The 8,513-nt window shown below is 30.6% G+C and overlaps 1 long non-coding RNA gene across 1 annotated transcript; it reads left to right on the top strand.

The window, feature by feature from the left end:
- Positions 1 to 900, top strand: LOC133675450 (uncharacterized). Its single transcript, XR_009835419.1, has 2 exons — positions 1 to 442; positions 607 to 900. It is a non-coding gene; the product is annotated as an uncharacterized LOC133675450 (long non-coding RNA).
- Positions 901 to 8,513: the final 7,613 nt, after the last annotated feature.

Raw genomic sequence — 8,513 nt, 5'->3', positions numbered from 1 at the left:
GCGCCATCCATGGATATCATCAGATGGGTTCTTATCTCAACTGCAGTTCGAATTACAGAGGAATGCATTTATAAGCAGCCCCAGGTGTGTCTACAGTTAGCATCTCTAAGTTCTCTATTGTCATTCAGATGGATTCATCGGTTGTGACTCTTTCAAGCCAGTGCCTTAGAGTGATTAGCTGGAAATTTTGACAGTTTCATGTTCTGAGCATAGAGGAGCACAACCATGCATCTTGATCATTTATCAGAGGCTTTGTGAACTTATAAAGTACCCTGTTTTTCTAGGGAAGCACAAGTATGAGATGGAACAATTAGTGTTACTAATTAATTTGTGCTTCTATTTCTATTCGTACTACTAAATGTTTTAGCATGTAAACTCATTATCTATGTGTATGTGTGTGTTCAAATTGATAGAGATGCTGAATGCTCATTCAAGGCCAAAGGTTAGCGATTATCTGCTTTGTTCGTAGCTTTTGTAGATTCATTAATTCTTTTGCTCTCCCAAAGAGTCATATGGGTCCATGTCTAGTTGCATCAAAGATATTATAACTTGTATCATCACCCGTACTTTCAAAGGCGTCTTCTAATTTATGGTCACTTGTTCTAGGCTCGTCTGGGGGACATATGTGGACTCCTGAGTCCAGACTGCTAGTCCTGCGCGATGTCAATGGATCAGCTCTTTTATTTACAAGATCTATGTGTTGATGAAACCTGTAGATAGCAATTGCGTACAAACTGTAGATAAAAATTGCTGTTGTGTTCTTGCTCGTGCAATTTATTTGTACAGTCGATTAATTGAAGATCAACCGTTTCCAAATGCAGTGCGGCCTGATGTCTGAGTGGCTTGTCAAATGTTACAATGTTATAAAGCTTTATTTGAAAAATGATTCTACCCAGTGAAGACAGCCTGAAAGATTTTTGAGTTAAATGCGCTATGAAAGTAATTTCATTTACCACACCCTCTGAATTATTGACAAACATATATATTTTGCAACGAAAGAAGAATTGGGCTCATGCTAGGTTGGTATGAACTTGGCTAAACCTTAATAAAAAGACAGCCAGAGGTAGTGAAGATGATACCAAACAGACTATAAAACCATCAGCAGGGGAACAGCTTCTGCTTTGGTACGTTCATGCTCAATCGAATTTGCAGCCACGAACCATTCCGACCTAAAATTATGCTATGGCTATTACCAGTCGAACACCCACCTCTAAGATTTATTGCTCATGTCAATCCAATTATAACCTAAATGTCATGTAGTCTTTATTTCACTTGTGATAATGGCTTTCCTAGTCATGAATGATTATAGCTGTTAAACTCTACCTGGCTTTGTTGATTGATTCTGAAAATTCAAGACATAGATTAGGGCTGGTTTTTTTTGTAAGTGATTGTTACGGACAAATCATTTCAATGTGGTCGGAATTTTAGTGACCTGTTCGAACTAATGGGATCAATAATAATAATAATAAAAAAAAGCAATATTATTTTAATAAAAAAAATTGACTCCAGGGGTGACCCGGTTACCCATATATTGGATATTCTCTGGATTTTGTTTAACAGTTAAGATCATTATAATTGTCGAGATTCGCCTCCTAAAAAATGTCATCCCTCCGAGATGTCATAGAGATCCAATTTTTGGTGAAAAACCAACTGTATCTCAACACCCAGATGTGAAGCATCAAATTATCGCAAGGAGAATCATAATACTATTTTTGTAAAAACATTAATGCCATAAAAATATGCATGTGGTAGGGCCCGAGGGTGGATTTGGTCTTCTCCTATGTTTTGGAGGCGCCCACCATTCTCACCCATCACCTCGACCATAGCGCCACTATTATTTGCTAGCTTATTAATTAGGGAAATGGACTAGATCCGTGCCTGGCCAAATGGAGCACCAAAGATCTTGATTGCCTTTTCAGCACGAACTTTGTAAGAGATTGCTGCAGTAGCTCTGTTCATACGTTTAATAAACCTGACCTTGTCACCAACTTGTAGCTTCTTGCTCTTAACGAATGCAACCCAACCTCTTGTGAGGACTGGCTTCGGGTACTGTCCTCTCTTGCGGATGGAGCATTGAAAGGTCCAAGCTTCGCCTTTCTCGTCTGTAGCTTCAAACGTGACGGCATGGCTGCCTAGTTTGAAAGGTGGAAGAGACCTGAGAAACCTGATAGGAACTGACAGCCTCTTCCTAGTATCAGTCTCTCTGAGGATCTTCGAGAACTCTGCCATTTTCTAGGACAAGCAAAAGCGAGAAGCAAATGAAATGGGTTTCTTATTTGCTTGTGGGAGCTTTCCTCTTACTTATTTATAGGGTTCGAATAATATATCCCTAAAAGGAATATTGGCTTTCTTTCATTGTCTTGTCCTTTTGTTACCTAGCTACTCATAAAGCTAACATGATTTATCGTATGAGCTAGCTAGCGAGTCGTGCGACCCCTCCACTCACCCCCCCTCCCGGCCGATGGGCTAAGGAAAGTATAAAAAAACAAAGCTCATCGCGCGATTACATCCTTGTTCCTTGAAGTCAATAACGTGGAGTAATAAAAAGATGGCAAATTATGTTTATTCCATTAATTATGATATAAAATTAATTTTCTCACTCAGACTCTAAATTGTAACTATGATGTGATCATTTCTTAATATCATTAACATTAATCTAATCCAAAAATAAATTACAAGTTTCTTTAAATATTAACTAAACTGATCTAAGTTCGAAAAACAAAAAAAATAATCTAAAATAACCTGGAAAATAAAGAAAAAAGTCCACAAATTATATATATATATATATATATGAAATAGAATCTTCAAGTTTAAATGGTTATTCTTAAAATTTAAGCAGAAAAATGCATATAATGATATATATTAAATATAATTTATGGTTGAAGTTAATTTAATGAAAATATATGCACACCTTGACCCTTGTGTAAAGAAAATGAGCAACACAAATTATTTTTATATAAAGATCATGCTCGTGCAACTATGCTAGCTACAAGCAAGAGGAGAGTGGGAAATGTGCTTTTCTGATATTAAACCATGAATTATTCTTCTTAATTTATCTCAGTTTATACTTTTAAAAATAATATTGAATTTTGATTAAAACATAAAATCCATCAAATATATACTCTCCAATTAATAATAATAAAAAACGTCACATTCAATTAAACAAAAAAAGCTAAGCTATCGATCGGGTTAATCCTTATATACGTAATATGCTTCCCATTTTCAGTCTTTGATAAATGTGAGATTTATTTCACACAAACACAGTCAAACTCACACGCATTAACAATAAATTAAAAGAAGACGGCTTTTTAAACACAAATCACTATTTATTTGAATAGAATAGTTATTTTTTTCATTTATTTTTTTTATTTTTTTTATCAATATTTTTTTTAATTTTATCCTTTAATATTAGGTTTTTCTTTTAATGAGTTATCACACTCTCATGACATGAATCGTGGGTTCAACCAATTGACTAAGGTTTTTTTTTTAATTATCTTTTTTTTAATATTGAGTTGACTGAGATTGAGATTTTATAATTTGTTTTGTTTACTTTCTATTATGTTATTTTAGCCTCATGACCCAAGAATAATGCTTCTCGGGTTAACCAAAATTGACTTAAGTTATTGTTTATGTCATTTTAAAGTGATTTTTTTCTTCCAATTTCATCGTTTAACATTAGATTGATTAGAAATTGAACTTCATAATCTATTTTGATTTACTTCCTATGAAGATATATCTTAGTCTCATGATCAAGATTATGGGTTTTGGCATTTTAATCCTAGTTAAATGGATTCATTTTTTTTTATTTTTTTTACAGGTTATCTTGATCTCATGACCTAGATCACTAGTCCTTTAACAACGAATTTGTTTTTTATTGGGTTATCATCATCTCATAACCTAGGTCGTTATTTTGACGAGTTGACTCAATTGACTCATTTTCTTTTCTTTTCTTATTGGAATTTTTTCCAAATTTGTCATTTAATATTGTGTTTAATTAGAAATTAGGTTTCATGATTTGTTTTGGTTTATTTTTTATTAGGTTATCCCGGTTTCATAACCCGAAGATAGTGCTTAATGGGTTAACTTGGGTTGACTTGACTTATTTTTTGTTAATTTTTTAATTAATTGTTTTATAAATTTATCGTTGAACATTAGATCCAACATAGAATTGTTAATAGAGCTTCATAATTTATTTTGATTTACTCTATATTAGGTTATTTTAATCTTATAACCAAAGTCATGAATTTTGAAGGTTAACCAGGGTTAAATCAAGTTAATTTTAAAAAATTTCATTTTATGAGGTTATCTTAATCTGATATGGTGGTTATGAGTTTAGCGGATTGACTTAAACTGTTTCTTATATATGTTCTTTTTTAAACTGATTTTTTTTAATCTCATCCTTTAATATTTGGCCGATTGGGGATTGAATTTTATAATTTGTTTTTATTTGCTTTATATGAGGTTATCTAGGTCTTATGACTCGGGTAGCGGGTTTGACAGGTTAATTAGGGTCTCTTTTTTAGGTCCTTTTTAAATTGATTTTTTTTTAAATTATTTCATCATCTAGCATTGAGTTAATTGATAATTAGGTTTCATAATTTATTTTGATTTGCTTTCTATAAAGTTATCATAGTCTCATAACCCGGGTCACGGATCTGACATGTTAATCTAGGTTGATCCAAATCAATCTAATATATTATTGTCTTGATATTAAAAAAAAATGTCATGTTGAAAAAAATTTAATTAAACTATATTTCTACGAGTTGTATGAGTTGCTTTTAAACATATGCAAAGTCAATCAAGTTATATCAAGTTAACCCGATTTAAATTATTTTTTTATTAAAATAAACATTAAAAAATTTTAAAAAAATTAATTCAATACACCACAGAACATGACACAGGTGAATGATCTAGTTCATATCTTGACATGTTTGAACTCTAATTTCGTTTCACACTTCTAAAGGCTTTGATTTTCTTTTGGATATTCAAACACGGAATATCTCTAGGGAAAATATCGCACGATACAGCTGAAAAACAAAAACCACATCGCGCGACCTCCAAACCACATCGTTCGATTCCCACATCGCGCGACCTCCAAACCACATCGTGCGATCTCCAACATGTTAAGGCAACGGCTTGGACTCCGAACCAAAAATCAATTACTCAATTTATTGTAATTAATTTTTTCCCGGTAGTGTCTTTAAGCAATTAAGTGTGTATCTGATTTTATAGTAGTTTTTGTTTTTAATTTTTTTTCAAAAAAAATTAATTGTAGTTTCTTAAAAAAATATATGTTTAATTAAAATTATTGTTCATTAAATTTTTACCTATAAAATAAATAAAAAATACATTATTTTAATTTGTATAAAATTAAAATTTAAAACACGCATAAAGTATTTAATTAACTAAATAATTTTTTTTTAATCTATGATAGATAAAAATACATAAATTATCATAATACTTTTTCTAAATTTTGTTCTCCTTGGCATCCTTCATATTTTCTCCATTTTCGGAGACATGAAAAGAATGACCTTGGATTCTTTGCGCCGTCCAACTATCATTGTTATCAAGCATATTTGGAGGATTAAAGACGAATTATAAATAATTAGTGACTAAATACAACCATTTAGCTTTCAAACGCATATTATCTATAACTAGTACATAGTTTAATGACAAAAACTGAGATTAATTGGCATTTCTCATACTAATTAATTAGATGCTGACCGGGTCAAGCCATTTTTTTTTCTTTTTATAGAAAAGCAAGTGATGTGTTGTCGTTTATGTAACTTGTGTGTGTGTGTGTGTAATACTTTAAAATATAATATTTATCTCAGCACTCACGCACATTCATGTCTTGACATGTTGAACTCTAATTCTCCTTTGACAGTTCTAGAAGCTTTGATTTTCTTCTGTCAACGAACATGGTATCTCTCCTGGAAAAACATCGCACGACACAGCTGAAAAAGAACCCCAGATCGCGCGATTCCCATGTATCTTAGTGAAGCCGCTGCATCCGAGTCAACTCACACTTGTTGGCCAACAAGTCCCACTCACTCTAGTTACATATCCCATGTATCTTAAATTAAAAAAAATATATATTATATATAAGTCACATCAGAACCCCTATTATACAAAATGGATTGATTTTACAAAGTTACATGACGGAGAATATATATGAGATAAGGGTTTTTTAAGTTCTAAATTATATCCCTAAACTCTCTCTATATATAAACTTTGATTGTTTAAATTTTGAATGTCTATAATATGAAATCTATAATTTATTCTGAAAAAAATAAAGAAAACCGGCCAAGTTAATAAAACATAAATCAAATAAAATTTTGAAATTTAGTTAAAATTAAAATAAAATAAATAAATCCAAAACAATATATTTTAAATCTAATTTAGATATAAAAATGGACCCCATTTGATTATAGTAAATTGTTCCATTATAGAATTGGAAATGTAGAATTTATTGGCAAAGTTTTAGTTTGATGGATATATTTGGATCATGATAGGTATTATATTTTAAGGTGTTTGTTTTTAGAAATATATTAAAAATATATATATTTTTTAAAAAATTATTTTTAATATAGTATATCAATATCATTTAAATATATATAATTATTTTTAATTTTATGTAAACAGTATCTTAACTATACTGTCAATCGCCTCCTAGTAATTCAATTAAAAACGATTTTCGTACACACTAAAGTCTTTGATCTCTTCTCTCCTCGGCATATTTATTTTCTTTGTTTTCGCACGATAGACGAAAAAAACAACATGAAAGACAATACACATCGTGCGAAATCGCACGATAAGGCCCTGTACGAGACATGTCATCATGCATCCTAGCTTTTTGGTGTTTTATCTATTTGTGTTTGTAACTGTTTTAAGACATATCTTATAACAGGCTCCAATTTCTTCGGGCATCTATCATGTGATTTATTCAAGTCATGCATGACAATTCAATTTCCTCAATTATTGGACAGTCCCCTTGGCTACTTGCGTCAACTCAAATTCTAAAAAAAAATAGATGCTTTACGGAAATTATAATTTCAGCTCAGAATCCTACAATGCAAGATTAGTATGATAAAGCTTTGTGTTATAAAAACTTATTTTTTCTTTGTAATAAAATTACCAAAAATAATTTAAAAGGTGTTTTTCAAATGCATCCTTAAACCCAAAAACCATTAACCCAAAAAAGGACAAACCAAACACGGTATTAGACCAAATTTTGTTTTGACCTAACCCGATCAGGCTCATCTGAGATTTTTGGTTCAATCATAAACCGAACAAAAAATTATTGTTTGACTTGAAAACAACCCGAAAATAAAACTAAATAAAAAACATAATAAACTCTATTAGCAATATGGAACCCAAAACATACCAAATTTGGTATGAAAGAGGCTCATAAATGTTGAAAATCATGCAAGAATCAATAATCTAGTATCTATTCATTTCGATTATCTCTTAAACATTACGATTTTGTCAAAATGAGTTTCGATTCTAAATCAAAACTCTAGGATTAAAAACCATTAAAATCATGTTATTGATGCAAATAAATACTAAATTATTGGTTAACCATACATAAGGAAAGGTTCTGTATAAAGAAATGGACCAAGATTGGTACAAATCAAAGGGTTAATGCAATTTTCTTGCTAAGAACACGAAAAACATTGCCTATAAACCTAGAAAAAAGACCCAGTCATGCCCAGTCAACACTAAGCCCATAAATGAGCATTTTTTTTTGCTTTTAAAACATGTTTTTTTTTATCATAACAAGTCACAATACCATACACAAACATGTTTAAATAAAAAAAAACTAACAAAAAAAATCAAAATTAAGCATAAGGTACCAAATCCAAAAACTACCACCCTAAAACATCATTCATGTTTATGTAACATGGATTCAAAATTGCTTTTCTGAACTCATTTTGTACATAAATAGGCTTAGCAAACCCAAGATAAACACCTTATCTTTAACATGCATAGTTTAAGCTAAATAAAAACTAAAACAACATTATATATATATATATATATATATATATATATATATATAACTTAAATAACAACTTTAATATATCAAAAATATAAAAAGACTCAAAAGAACATAATTAAATAAAACAACACAACAACAAAGAAGTGAATGCAACATTGTTGTTAAACATTCCAAATCTCTTTTCTATGCTTGTTAAAATAATTGTAAACCAAAATAAATAAATAAATAAAAACAACAAAAACATGCCATAAAGGATCTATTTTTGGGTTTGCAATGGAACAACAACTCTCTTTTGGTTTTTTTTTGGGAAAGTTTGCCTTTCGCAAACTTACAAAACTTAAGAAAACTTTTGTTTAGGCTTCTGAATCTCTACACTCATGTTTCTTATTGATATTTCTCTTCCTTTTCTTATCTTTTCTTTTTATTTTTTTTTATCTTAAGGGGGATATTTATAAGGTTTTAAGAGGTATTAAATCTATTTTTGATCTCTTGGTCTCGAGAAAAGTGTTATACA

The sequence above is a fragment of the Populus nigra genome, chromosome 16 (assembly GCF_951802175.1).
Source record: "Populus nigra chromosome 16, ddPopNigr1.1, whole genome shotgun sequence".
NCBI lineage: Eukaryota > Viridiplantae > Streptophyta > Magnoliopsida > Malpighiales > Salicaceae > Populus > Populus nigra.
The sequence above is the reverse complement of the archived record's forward strand: the minus strand, read 5'-3'. Positions and strand labels throughout refer to the sequence as shown.